The following is a 15,040-nucleotide window of genomic DNA, read 5'->3' on the forward strand; positions in this document are numbered from 1 at the left end:
GCTTGTGCAGTTTATAAGGTGCTTGTTTTAAAAAATACAAGTAATATGATTATTGTGGCAGATGTTTGTGTACATAGCACATGTTATGTTTAGGTTTTCAATTTATCACAAACTGTTTCTGCATATTGGTTATTGATTTGGACACTTAAAACTGTGTTTTGACATTGGGGCTATCCCATCTAGCAACATGTAATTGAAAAGACTTCGAAAATAAGACTATGCAACCAAATATTTCATATTTACATTTCATGTAACATTTAGTGATCATAATTATTTATGTAACCAACTGACAATTTTTCGGTACAACTATATTGACATTGTTATCCTGCTTTTAGAATATCAGGGTTCATTCTCAGATGTGCCAACCCAAATGTACTAGAGCATGACATTGGGGACTGGGCCCCAATCCAACAACATGCCTATCTAGTGAACCCTGAAAAGAGAGAGAAGCTCTGCAGTGAGGTGGAAAGTTACTACAGATATTGCAGGAGTTTCCTCTTGAAATCAGACATGTCCGTGGTAAGGACAACTTGGTTGCTGATTGTCTCAAGGGTGGGCAGTCAAAAAGTTTTGTGTTTTGCATTTAGCCAGTCCGTTGCCATTTATTTTGACTGCACGTTTTTCCGTATTGGAGATGAATTTTGTTTGGGCTCGTTCCAAGGGGACGAGAGTTCTAGAAGCTAGAAGGGTTTTTCTTTTGTTTGCCTCTTCTTCGGCAGATTTAGTGGGTCTCATGGTGGGTGTCTTTTATGTCCCAGTTGTTCTTACTAGTCAACTTCCAGTGGACACTGAGAGCAAAACTGCAAGATTATGTTATAATACTTTTATTGCATCAAATGGTTGTTTTATGCAACAGAATAGAGGGTTCTTAGAACTATTGTGTCTGTGTTCTACTGAGGATGGGCCTCTGGGAGAAAACACTGACAGGAGATTTACAATGTCTTTTGGGTGATAAAACCTAAAGAGACTGCATTCCAGAACATGAGTTAATGTTTCTGTTCTATATGGTACCAGGGAGAGATGACCCCAGGGCCAGACCCTGGTCTCTACACAAAGAGTACTCTTTTTACAGCAGATACTGTCTGCTGAGAATTATAAGTATCTTTCGTACAAATCTTAACCTTGTGACCCGTTCTATACATCTGTTGTTGGTCATGTAGGTTGAAAGGGGTGTATCTTGGCTGTAAAAGACCTTTGTACTTTTGTATCGGGGCTCTAAACGAATCATCTGGGGGTGATTCATCTCTCAATGAATCATCTGGGGATGATTCATCTCTCAACGAATCATCTGGGGATGATTCATCTCTCAACGAATCATCTAGGGGTGATTCATCTCTCAATGAATCATCTGGGGGTGATTCATCTCTCAACGAATCATCTGGGGATGATTCGTCGACCAGCCATCATCATTGTAGAGCACTCAATTGATTCACTTAATATGTGTCTGTTGTATTGACCTGCTCCCTTTATAAGTGAGTAAAGATTTAGTTTAAGATTAACTCTGACTTGTGTGATAAGTTTGTCTCCTCAATTGATATTAAAGAAATGAACAACCACATTTGGCGATGGGGATGTGAATCTTCACTTGGTGACCGCTCCTGGTGACCTGGGTAAATTGTGCACAAGGGATCCCTCTAACTTGGGATCTCAGGGAGACCACACTTCGGGAACGGAGCAGATGGTCCCACCTTTGATCTGAATGGCAGCAAGCCGAGTGGATACCACATCTCGAACATAGTTAAAAAATAATGAGGTGAGCGAAACATGTGGAGTTTTTATAAAGGCTCTGAGTGTGTATTCCTGTGTGGAGGTGTAAACAGGGCCCAGTCAGCTATCTGTGTGAGCTGTATGAAATCTAGAATCTGTGTTTACTAGTTAAGACCATTTATGATATAGTATAAGATAGTAAGGTGCACCTGTAATTATTTTAAACCTGTAATTGTTTTAAACCTGTAGCCCATTTTAGAAGTATTGAAAGATGTAAATGTATGAGTTACATTATCCTAGGAACTAACCATGAGATAGAAATGTGAAAATATTCCTGCAGGTTAAAATATTGTTGAAAAACAACTAATTGATTAGGTATGTTTGGGAATAGCATTGTGTGACTGATGAGAGTTGTGTGACTGTGATATGAGAGTTGTGTGACTGTGATATGAGAGTTGTGTGACTGTGATATGAGAGTTGTGTGACTGTGATATGAGAGTTGTGTGACTGTGATATGAGAGTTGTGTGACTGTGATATGAGAGTTGTGTGACTGTGATATGAGAGTTGTGTGACTGTGATATGAGAGTTGTGACTGTGATATGAGAGTTGTGTGACTGTGGAAATGAGAGTTGTGTGACTGTGATATGAGAGTTGTGTGACTGTGATATGAGAGTTGTGTGACTGTGAAATGAGAGTTGTGTGACTGTGATATGAGAGTTGTGTGACTGGTATGAGAGTTGTGTGACTGTGATATGAGAGTTGTGTGACTGTGATATGAGAGTTGTCTGACTGTGATATGAGAGTTGTGTGACTGATATGAGAGTTGTGTGACTGTGATATGAGAATTGTGTGACTGTGATATGAGAGTTGTGTGACTGTGATAGAGTTGTGTGACTGTGATATGAGAGTTGTCTGACTGTGGTATGAGAGTTGTGTGACTGTGATATGAGAGTTGTGTGACTGTGGTATGAGAGTTGTGTGACTGTGATATGAGAGTTGTGACTGTGATATGAGAGTTGTGACTGTGATATGAGAGTTGTGACTGTGATATGAGAGTTGTGACTGTGATATGAGAGTTGTGTGACTGTGATATGAGAGTTGTGTGACTGTGGTATGAGAGTTGTCTGACTGTGATATGAGAGTTGTGTGACTGATATGAGAGTTGTGACTGTGATATGAGAGTTGTGTGACTGTGATATGAGAGTTGTGTGACTGTGATATGAGAGTTGTTTGACTGTGGAAATGAGTCTTAATCTGTCGTTTGGATAGTAACACATAGAAATATGCTTAATCAGATGATTGAAATGTGGATAATAAGAGGGATGATATTTTAGAAAGCAGCAGAAGGTCTATAGTTACTATTTACACAGACAAGCACATAGACATTTAAAACCATACAAAGCAGCATAGATAAATCTTAAAGACGATAAGAAACTAGACAGAGAATTTTTACAGAATAGCCGAGGATGAAGGCCCCAGGGAGAATTGGACATGTAGAAAATGAAAGGGGCATCCTACAAGAGAAGATCTGACATAAGGATAATTTACTTATCCTACCAAAGAAATTGTATGGATACGCAGCAATATTGATACATAGGCTAAGCAATGTATCAAGGGGAAGGGAGTATAGTAGAGTAGTTAGGAAAGAGTGATGGCCTAGAGGATAATTACTTAAAAATAAAAAATAAAATTTGTAAGAAGATCCATTCCAACATTTGGACTTATTGAAATATTCCGAATTGAGGGGAAGAAGGGGTGTTTAACAAGAATAGATAAGTATAGCAAATGGGTAGAAGCGTTACCAACTTACTTGGTGGACATGATTATGGTAGCTAAAATATTAAGTCAAGATATTATCCCTAGAGTTGGTTTACTAGGAGCCATCTCTTTAAATGATGGATGACAGTTTAGCTAATCAGGTAGAGCCTATAGAATGACAGAGTTAAAAATACCAGAACAGGTAGACATAGAAGTTGAAGAAATACTAGCAGAGCACATGAGAAGACTGTTTGTTAACCAAACCCGTATGTCCAAGATTTTGTGTCCAACAGGTGAATTACAGGAGAAGGTGATTCACTCAATCCAACTAGGAGATTGGGTGTAGATCCAGTCCCTGAGGAAACTGGAAGCAGTCCCGTTGGGAAGGCCCATACCAGGTTCTGTTAAACCACTGCCTTTGCCATTACAAAAGCTGAGAGAGTCACTTGGGTCCACGTTACCCACTGCAAGAAGGTATGTACACATATGAGCACTGATGATCACACACAGAGTTAGGAGAAAAACCGAGAACCAATAAGGTCCGGGGGTTACCTCCTTAACGAAGATTTCCTATCCCGACCGTTCATCACTGTGTGTGCTCCTAGAGGTGTGAGTATGGGGTGGTACCTAGCAGATCGACTAAGGGCAGGAGAGGGTTGACGGTTTTTGGGAAGAGTAGAGGCTCTGAGCTGCATCGTAATCTAATCTTTCTGATACATTCAGATCCAACACGTTCTGGTACTAATCATACGATACCGTTGTCATTGAGAAGAAGTAGAAGATAAACTATATAATACACTGATGAGTGACATACAGAATAAGGAATCATAGAAAATCAAGATGTAGAATTTTAGGTGAGCATTAAACAATTCCTTGGGGAAGCAGACAACTGTACAGGAATTGGGGTTGGCCAGATTGAAGTACTCAGCCAACCCACCTCGGTTCACCTGGATTCCTGATGAGCACCAGTGTTATAGATACAAGAATGGCACCGAGAATTGAGATGATTTTAACGGCTGGAAAGGTAATCGTTAATGTGACTGACTTAGGTTTGAAAGCACAGGAGAAAATGTGTAACCTCATAGCACCTATGGCTGATGAAGGGTGGGCTAGTACCAGCAAAGGACGGATACGACAAGAATTACCACAAAGGGTGGTTAGGAACTTGCGCCCTGGGGTTATTGGTCCAACCAGTTTGAATTAGTGATAAGAGACCAGTTATAGGAGGCTAAAGTAGGTACAGGAGGAGTTTTGATAAGGATGGGAATGGCTTTGTCTAGATGGATGCTATTGGCATCCTCAGGAAGGTTCCAGATGAATACAAAGTTATGAATCAAATATGTGAAGGCTTTAACACTACATTATGTTGGTAGTTGACAATAAATAATAATGTGGATTGAATTAATGACATCATTTAATCAACAGAGATTCATGAATGAAACAGGGGATGCAGTAAAGAGGTTCTCTGACCAATTATCCGCCACCTCCCTCATGACCTGGTAAAATAGACTAACTCTCGATAGGTTACGGGCAAAGAGGATGGTGTAGGTAGAATGATTAGGTTCATTGCTGTACGTACATTTTTGATAACACAGCTCATGTTTGGGAAATGGAAAAGTGTTGCAAGAACTGTATTATGGGCTGCTTTAACCTGTATGAGTGTGTTTGGGTTGTGTGGTTGTTGTTTGGTCCCGTGTGCAAAGGACACTGCCCAGGGCCAATGGGAAGTCGACACCACCTGGAGAATGGACCGTCCCTCCACTCATCGACCAGTCAGGAGAGCGGACCTACTAGACTCAACCTACGTCAACACACTGTTATTTCATTGTATAAATTGAATGTGATAACCACTACAGTACAGAAACTGCTGGTACAATTAGCTGCAAGGAGTAAACCGAATTTTAAAGATATTCATGGCACGCGTTCGAATTTCCAAAATAAGGTATTTATGAAAATAACTATTCTCTGTTAAAAGTACAGTGCCTACTGCACGTGTCAAAGAGCACTGTTTCCGCCCGGTTTCGAACCGAGGACCTTTCGCGTGTTAAGCGAACGGGATAACCACTACACTACAGAAACTGCTGCTACAGTTTGCTACAAGGAGTAAACCGAATTTTACAGATATTCATGGCACATATTCGAATTTCCAAAATACAGAATTTATGAAAATAACTATTCTCTGTTAAAAGTACAGTACCTACTGCACGTGTCAAAGAGCACTGTGTCCACCCGGTTTTGATCCGAGGACCTTTCGCATTCTCGGTTCGACGTGATAACCACTAGACTACAGAAACTGCTGCTACAATTAGCTGCAAGGAGTAAACCGAATTTTACAGATATTCATGGCACGTATTCGAATTTCCAAAATAAGGCATTAATGAATTTCTCTGTTACCACTATAGTACTTCTTGAATGTGTCAATGAGCATTGTTTCAGCTGGTTTCAAACCTGGGACCTTTCGTGTGTGAAGCGAACGTGATAAACACTACACCACAGAAACTACTACTACGATTAGCTGCAAGGAGTAAACCGAATTTTAAAGATATTCATGGAACGTATTCGAATTTCCAAAATAAAGGATTCATGAAATTCTCTGTGGTACTAATTGAATGTGTTAATGAGCGTTGTTTCCGCCTGGTTTCGAACCAGGGACCTTTCGCGTGTGAAGCGAACGTGATAACCACTACAATACAGAAACTGCTGCGACAGTTATTGCAAGGAGTAAACCGAATTTTACAGATATTCATGGCACGTGTTCAAATTTCCAAAATTAGGTGTTTATGAAAATAACTATTCTCTGTTAAAAGTATAGTACCTACTGCACTTGTCAAAGAGCACTGTTTCCACCCGGTTTCGAACCAAGGACCTTTCGCGTCCTTGGTTCGACGTGATAACCACTAGACTACGGAAACTGCTGCTACAATTAGCTGCAAGGAGTAAACTGAATTTTTCCGATATTCATGGCACGTATTCGAATTTCCAAAATAAGTCATTAATGAATTTCTCTGTTATCACTATGATACTTCTTGAATGTGTCAATTAGCGTTGTTTCCGCCTGGTTTCGAACCAGGGACCTTTCGCGTGTGAAGCAAACGTGATAACCACTACACTACAGAAACTGCTGCTGCATTTATCTACAAGGAGTAAACCGAATTTTACAGATATTCATGGCACGTTTTCGAATTTCCAAAATACAGAATTTATGAAAATAACTATTTTCTGTTAAAAGTACAGTACCTTACTGGACGTGTCAAAGACCACTGTTTCCACTCGGTTTCGAACCGAGGATCTTTCGCGTGTTAAGTAAATGTGATAACCACTACACTACAGAAACTGCTGCTACATTTTGCTACAAGGAGTAAACCGAATTTTACAGATATTCATGGCACGTATTCGAATTTCCAAAATAAGGCATTAATGAAATTCTCTGTTACCGCTATATTACTTCTTGAATGTGTCAATGAGCATTGTTTCCGCTGGTTTCGAACCAGGGACCTTTCGCGTGTGAAGCAAACGAGATAAACACTGCACCACAGAAACTACTGCTACAATTAGCTGCAAGGAGTAAACCGAATTTTAAAGATATTCATGGAACGTATTCGAATTTCCAAATTAAGGGATTCATGAAATTCTCTGTGGTACTAATTGAATGTGTCAATGAGCGTTGTTTCCGCCTGGTTTCGAACCAGGAACCTTTTGCGTGTGAAGCAAACGTGATAACCACTACACTACAGAAACTGCTGCTTGATTTTTCTGCAAGGAGTAAACCGAATTTTACAGATATTCATGGCACGTATTCGAATTTCCAAAATAAGTCATTAATGAAATTCTTTGTTACCGCAATAGTACTTCTTGAATGTGTCAATGAGCGTTGTTTCCTCCCGGTTTCGAACCAGGGACCTTTCGCGTATGAAGCAAACGTGATAACCACTACACCACAGAAACTAGTACTACAATTAGCTGCAAGGAGTAACCCGAATTTTACAGATATTCATGGCACGTATTCGAATTTCCAAAATAAGGCATCAATGAAATTCTCTGTTACCGCTATAGTACTTCTTGAATGTGTCAATGAGCATTGTTTCCACCCGGTTTTGAACTAGGGACCTTTCGTGTGTGAAGCAAACGTGATAATCACTACACTACAGAAACTGCTGCTACGATTATCTGCAAGGAGTAAACCGAATTTTACAGATATTCATGGCACGTATTCGAATTTCCAAAATAAGGCATTTATGAAAAGAATTATTCTCCTTTTAAAGTACAGTACCTACTGCATGTGTCAAAGAGCACTGTTTCTGTCCGGTTTCAAACCACGGACCTTTCGCGTGTAAAGCGAATGTGATAACCACTACAGTACAGAAACTGCTGGTACAATTAGCTGCAAGGAGTAAACCGAATTTTAAAGATATTCATGGCAGGTATTCGAATTTCCAAAATAAGGCACTAATTAAATTCTCTGTTACTGCTATAGTACTTCTTGAATGTGTCAATGAGCTTTGTTTCCGCCCGGTTTCGAACCAGGGACTTTTCACGTGTGAAGCAAACGTGATAACCACTACAATACAGAAACTGCTGCTAAAATTATCTTCAAGGAGTAAACCGAATTTTACAGATATTCATGGCATGCGTTCAAATTTCCAAAATTAGGCATTTATGAAAATAACTATTCTCTATTAAAAGTACAGTACCTACTGCACGTGTCAAATAGCACTGTTTCCACCCGGTTTCGAACCGAGGAACTTTCGCGTGTAAAGCGAACGTGATAACCACTACACTACAGAAACTGCTGCTTGATTTTTCAGCAAGGAGTAAACCGAATTTTACAGATATTCATGGCACGTATTCGAATTTCCAAAATAAGGCATTAATGAAATTCTCTGTTACCGCTATAGTACTTCTTGAATGTGTCGATGAGCGTTGTTTCCGACCGGTTTCGAACCAAAGACTTTTCGCATGTGAAGCAAACGTGATAACCACTACACCACAGAAACTAGTACTACAATTAGCTGCAAGGAGTAAACCGAATTTTAAAGATATTCATAGCACGTATTCGAATTTCCAAAATAAGTCATTAATAAATATTTCTGTTATCACTGATACTTCTTGAATGTGTAAATTAGCGTTGTTTCCGCCCGGTTTCGAACCGAGGACCTGTCGCGTGTTAAGCGAACGTGATAACCACTACACTACAGAAACTGTTGCTACATTTTGCTACAAGGAGTAAACCGAATTTTACAGACATTCATGGCACGTATTCGAATTTCCAAAATAAGGCATTTATGAAAAGAATTATTCTCCTTTTAAAGTACAGTACCTACTGCATGTGTCAAAGAGCACTGTTTCTGTCCGGTTTCAAACCACGGACCTTTCGCGTGTAAAGCGAATGTGATAACCACTACAGTACAGAAACTGCTGGTACAATTAGCTGCAAGGAGTAAACCGAATTTTAAAGATATTCATATTTCCAAAATAAGGCACTAATGAAATTCTCTGTTACCACTACAGTACTTCTTGAATTTGTCAATGAGCGTTGTTTCCGTCTGGTTTCGAACCAGGGACCTTTCGCGTGTGAAGCAAACGTGATAACCACTACACTACAGAACCTGCTGCTACATTTTGCTACAAGGAGTAAACTGAAATTTACAGATATTCATGGCAGGTATTCGAATTTCCAAAATAAGGCACTAATGAAATTCTCTGTTAACACTACGGTACTTCTTGAATTTGTCAATGAGCGTTGTTTCCGCCCGGTTTCGAACCGAGGACCTTTCGCGTGTTAAGCAAATGTGATTTTTTATTTATTTTTTTATTATCAAAAATGTTTGTTTACAATATTTACAGTACAATCTACTGTTTACAGTACAATCCACAGAGAACAATAGAGAAGACACTAGACTAACAGAAGCTGGTGAACAATTCACCCCCTATCAAATTCAAGGGACCCAATGAAAAACAAAGTAAATATCAAAACAGTGCTTTCAAAAATTATAAGTGATACCTCCACTCTCCTCTCGTGAAATTAACCCACTCCCTTCAACAAAAGATTCATCAAAATGTTCCATCCCATAATTAAACAACATATCTATGTGTTTACTGAACAGTGCTATAAAGATACTCCACACCTGAACCCTCTTTCTGTCAAAAGAAACATAATTCCTCCTACAAAAAATAGCATACCTCACAAAACTCAAAACCATATTCAACAAACACACATTAACACCCTCACATTTACCAGACACTCCAAATAACAAAAGTTCCTCCCACGCATACTTTTTCACGAAATCTCCCCCCCAGTTTCTACATAACATTTCCTTAACTTTACAAAAAAAATATTTTAAATCCTCACATTCTATAAACAAATGCATTAGAGTTTCTGGGAAACGTCCACATACATCGCATTCCCTTTCTATCTCACCATTAATTTGCTTTAACACCACCTTTGTAAATATTCTATTATGTCTTAATTTGAAATCATTATTTTCACACTCCTTACTATTATATTTTACATTTAAATTTTCCCATATCTTTTTTTCATCTAATTCCGGAAAAACTACTTTCCAAAATTTCTCAGCAGCCGGCCTTCTACACACTTTTCCTACCATTATTCTATACAATCTTTTCACTGGTATACTAGATAAATGTACTTTCTTCTTACTGCTACCAATGAACAAATGAGGAAATACAAATAAATCTTCTCTTTCAACTTCACTATTTATTAAATCAACCCATTCTCTTGGTATACTATTCTTTATCTTGTTATACATGTTATTCACTGTTCCCCTTCCCACCTCTTCATCCCATTCATTGATTATGTCAAAAATAGCTTCCCCAGGTAAAAACCCTGGAATTACCTCATATGTATAATCTTTTATTTGCCGTAGACCTGCACTCATAAATACTTTATTATACAAAACTTTTTCTTTGTTCTTGATTTTCTCATTCAGAAATATAGGTTGATTCATAATCAGGTCAATATGTCCACATTCATAATATACATTAGGCAACAACTCTGCCCATGCATTTAGCACCTCTTTATAAAAATCTGGTACCTTTTCAAACATTGCCCTTTTAAGCCCCATCAATAAACCATTATCCTCACAACCACCACTCTCCTCTAAGTAGACTTTAAAGAAGTGTTTCCAGCCATAATCTTCACTGTCATACAAATATTTCTTTACTGTTTTTATCCTAATAGCTTTTCTTTTGACATCTAAATCTACAAGTTTTAAACCTCCATCCACATAGTCAGCAATCAATGTTTCCTGAGCTATTCTCACTCCTTTACCATCCCATATAAAATTTGACACCACATTATTCAATTCATTTAGGACCCACTCCGGCATGTCCAGGACTCCCAAAACATACACAAATTTGGATAATACCAAAGCATTTGCAACAATTACTTTCCCTTGTAACTTAAGTTTTCTATTTTTCCAGAAATTCAACGTTAGCTTGACTTTATTAAGGATCCCAGTCCAAGTTATATCTTTTGCCTCTTTCTCCTTTACACCAATGTTTACTCCCAGCACTTTAATAAAATCCTTTGCGCTCTTGAATGGAATCTCACACCCTTTTACATTGATATCCCCAACAAACATTATTTCAGTCTTCTCTATATTAACTTTAGCACCCGATGCCTTGCCATATATATCTATGATTTCCATAATGCTTCCAATACTTTCTATATCCTTCACAGTACAAGTAGTGTCATCAGCGTACTGATGTACAACACTGACACCACCACCTGGGATTCCAACACCCCTTACTTCTTTATTACTATTTATCAATGTAGCTAACGGTTCTGTAGAAACACTGTACAGCAGAGCTGACAAAGGACAGCCCTGCCTTACTGACCTCTCCACAGGGAAAGTATCTGTTAACACTCCGTTACATTTCACACAACTTTTAGCCCCACTATACAACAGGTTGATCCAAGATACAAACTTTGGCCTAAACCCAAACCTCTCCATAGTTTGTAATAAAAAGCTGTGCTCCACTCTATCAAAAGCTTTGTTAAAATCCAAACTTAAAACTATACCACCTTCATTTTTCATTTGATTAACAACATCCCTAATTGTACAAATTACATCTGCAATATCTCTTCCAGGTATGCCGTAGGCTTGTGTTGATTCAATAATACTCCCAATCACCTTTTTCATCCTATTCGCTAACACTTTAGTCAGTATCTTATAGTCCGAATTTAGAAGGCTAATAGGCCTATAATTTTCTAACTTTAATCTACTGCCCCTATTTTTGAATAAGATTGTTAGCATTCCAGTTGACATAGACTCAGGTATTTCCTTATTCTCTTCCATATAATGAAACACCCTCACTAAAATGGGTGCCAAAATATCTACAAAGACTTTATAGAACTCATTTGTTAAACCGTCCAAACCCGGACTTTTATTACCTTGCGTGCTAACAATTGCTTCCTTGATTTCCATAATCGAAATCTCTTCATCACACATCATTCTCTCTGCCTGCGATACTTTGGCACTAATTGTATCCAACACTTTTACAACACACACTTTATCTACATTCTTTTTGTAAAGATTTCTGTAAAAGTTTTCAACTGTCTCTAAGATCCCAACAAAATCGTTTACCTTTACACCTCTTTCATCTTCCAACTCTACAATGTAACTCTTAGTTTGTTTTCTTTTTTCCAGACCCCAAAAAAAGGATGTACATTTCTCTCCCTCCAAAGCGTACTGTGCCCTGCTCCTAACAATAGCACCCAAACATTTCTTTTTTTCATAACTACCCAGCTCTGCATGGATTTTCAAATAATTCACAACATCATAGTCTGGATCCGTATCAGCCTTTTCAAGTTCATGCAACATCCTATTCCTAAGCATTATTTCTTTCTGCTTATCTAACCGGTTATGATTTTTTGCGTACCTAATACTCCTATTTTTTACTTTTACTTTCACTTCCTCCCACCATAAACACACATTCTCTTTTAACAGTACATTAGACATTTCATCATTAATACATTCAACAATTTCATTTCTATATCCTTCCTCCTTTAACAGACTGGCATTTAAACACCATACACCTCCCCCTCTCCTCTCCACACCAAAACCCATTTCAAATGACATTACTGCATGATCACTATATGCTGTAAAGGTATATGACACCTTCTTAACATTCTGCACCAATTCTTGTTTTGCTAGACATAAATCAATTCTGCTTTGTTTTAATTCCTTTAGAACCACCTGCCTTCTAGAGAATACTCTTCTGTTTGGATTTTCAGCCCTCCATATATCTACTAGATTCTCCTCATTCATAAGTTTCCATAATGCATTTCTAGAAGAGTCATATCTGAATTTAGCACAACTAGAGGCATCCATTCTATTACACCTCACATTAAAATCTCCTATCAGTATACAGTTTTCTGAGCACAGTGTTTTTAATTTGTGAAACATTTCTCTCCTTTCAGATTCAATATTTGAAGCATAAACATTAATTAAACGAAAAACTACATTTTGAACTTCAAATTCAATTACAATAAGTCTACCATCATTGTCAGCATATATTTGTTTTACATTCTGCACCACATCATTTTTTATCAAAATAGCCACACCACATGTTTTATCTCCTCCATGACTACAAAAAATTAAATCAGACCATTTACTCTTAATCTCCTGCATTTTGGATTCTGTCCAATTGGTCTCTTGAAAACACAACATGTCTGCCTTAACAGACACTAATACCTGCTCAAATTTTCTCATGTTTCTCAAACTGTTACCGTTTAGGGATGCGACTGTAATCATTATTAATGTTTGCAGAAGTATAATCAGAGTCAAACAAGTCCTTTCAAATCCTACTTTTTCTTTTTTCCAAATCCCATCATCTCCCTGGTTTTCGACAATGACCTCTTATTTTTTACAAACAACTGAAGATCCTCACCATCTATTTCATCATCCGTCTCTTTATTTGGATTTTTTGGGGGGAGCGGCTGTGAAGCCTTTTGAAAAGTGCGCTTTAACAGTGCCCGTGACTTCAGTGGACCCAACCCACTCTTTGGTGTAATTCTCACACAGGCTTAAAGCTGGCTCAGGCACCTGAGAAGCACCTTGCACCATCTCCACCTGTGTATGTATTTCACCCATCATGTGCTGCTGTTCCACCTTGTCAGCAGCAGAGACTAAAACCCCGTCTCGTGCTTTGCCATAAGACATTACAGGCTCTTCAAGCTTATCTGCCATTGTCTCTGGAGTCACACTCTCCATGTCACTCTCATCCTCTCTCTCCATCGGCACACTCCCCTCCCCTTCCTCAGACGTGAGGTCCATTGTTTGCAAAAGTAAGTGATCTTCTCCCTTATTACAGCTACATCTAACTTTGGGTCTGTCACACATTTTGCACACATTTCCTATGTTCCGACATTCTCTGGCATAATGCCCTTGTTCACTACATTTGTGGCATGTGAATTCCGGACATTCCTTTAGTATGTGCCCCGGCTGAATACATAATCTACATACCTTCACTTGATTGTCATGGATTACACGAAAATATTCAAATCCCTCGACAGTGTTAAATTTAGTAGAATATGGCAAGGATTGCACATTGTCTGTAAACTTTACCTTGCAAAATCTCGTCCCATCTACAATGTCCGTTCCTGGCCACATCCTCCTCTTGATTGGCGTGGTCGCCTTCACATTCCAGCCTTTTAGTTTCTCTTCTATCTCCTCATCCGTAATGTATGCGGGCAAGTTCAAAAAGGACACCACCAGCTCATCGTTCCCTAATTCTTTAGCCATGATTTGACAGTTCTTTATCTTTAGCCCATCTATTAGTCTTTCTTTTCCATTTACATGAGACATTGTTATTTCATACTTATTTCCGTCTTTCATTCGACATCCCAGTATTGCTCCGCAAACTTCCTTTATTCCTCTCAGCAATTCCATCGTTGTTATTTTCCCTTCTCCACTTATTTCCACGTTCACCGTCAGTTCCTTCTCATATGTTCTTTTTTTCAGTTCTTCGTTTAACATTCTGATTTCACTGTTGTCCTTTCTCGTCGTCGTTTGTATTCTTGATGTCGAAGCCATGTTGTCTGTCCGGTTATTTTAAGCAATATCCCCCAAACAGCTCACGCTGATGGGGGACAATAGCAAAAAAGTTTCACAGAAACTTCACTACAGTCACTCACAAACTTTCAAACCTATAAAGCAAATAGACCTCCAAAAACAACGATATTCTCTCTCAAGCACTCAGACACCTGCTTCTCTTCCACTTCTGAAACTCCAAAAAGGGACGTATGAAGCAAACGTGATAACCACTACACTACAGAAACTGCTGCTACAATTAGCTGCAAGGAGTAAACCGAATTTTAAAGATATTCATGGCACGTATTCAAATTTCCAAAATAAGGCATTAACGGATTTCTCTGTTACCACTATGATACTTCTTGAATGTGTCAATGAGCGTTGTTGCCGACCGGTTTCGAACCAAGGACTTTTCGGATGTGAAGCAAACGTGATAACAACTACACTACAGAAACTGCTGCTACATTTAGCTACAAGGAGTAAACCGAATTTTATAGATATACATGGCACGTATTCGAAT

The 15,040-nt window shown here is 38.6% G+C and overlaps 1 protein-coding gene and 7 non-coding genes across 8 annotated transcripts in view; all 8 read right to left on the reverse strand.

Moving 5' to 3' along the window:
• The window catches only part of LOC115186592 (zinc finger protein 135-like), a gene marked incomplete at both ends in the record, with an annotated part of 91,303 nt that overhangs the window by 36,577 nt on the left and 39,686 nt on the right, over positions 1 to 15,040 (reverse strand). The window lies entirely within an intron of this gene.
• trnav-aac (transfer RNA valine (anticodon AAC)) lies at positions 5,473 to 5,545 on the reverse strand. The gene has a single exon. It is a non-coding gene; the product is annotated as a tRNA-Val (tRNA).
• trnav-cac (transfer RNA valine (anticodon CAC)) lies at positions 6,092 to 6,164 on the reverse strand. Its single transcript has one exon. It is a non-coding gene; the product is annotated as a tRNA-Val (tRNA).
• trnav-cac (transfer RNA valine (anticodon CAC)) lies at positions 6,513 to 6,585 on the reverse strand. The gene has a single exon. It is a non-coding gene; the product is annotated as a tRNA-Val (tRNA).
• On the reverse strand, positions 7,132 to 7,204 carry trnav-cac (transfer RNA valine (anticodon CAC)). Its single transcript has one exon. It is a non-coding gene; the product is annotated as a tRNA-Val (tRNA).
• Positions 7,339 to 7,411, reverse strand: trnam-cau (transfer RNA methionine (anticodon CAU)). Its single transcript has one exon. It is a non-coding gene; the product is annotated as a tRNA-Met (tRNA).
• trnav-uac (transfer RNA valine (anticodon UAC)) lies at positions 8,181 to 8,253 on the reverse strand. The gene has a single exon. It is a non-coding gene; the product is annotated as a tRNA-Val (tRNA).
• Positions 8,593 to 8,665, reverse strand: trnav-aac (transfer RNA valine (anticodon AAC)). Its single transcript has one exon. It is a non-coding gene; the product is annotated as a tRNA-Val (tRNA).

This window comes from Salmo trutta, unplaced genomic scaffold, assembly GCF_901001165.1.
Source record: "Salmo trutta unplaced genomic scaffold, fSalTru1.1, whole genome shotgun sequence".
Taxonomy (NCBI): Eukaryota; Metazoa; Chordata; class Actinopteri; order Salmoniformes; family Salmonidae; genus Salmo; species Salmo trutta.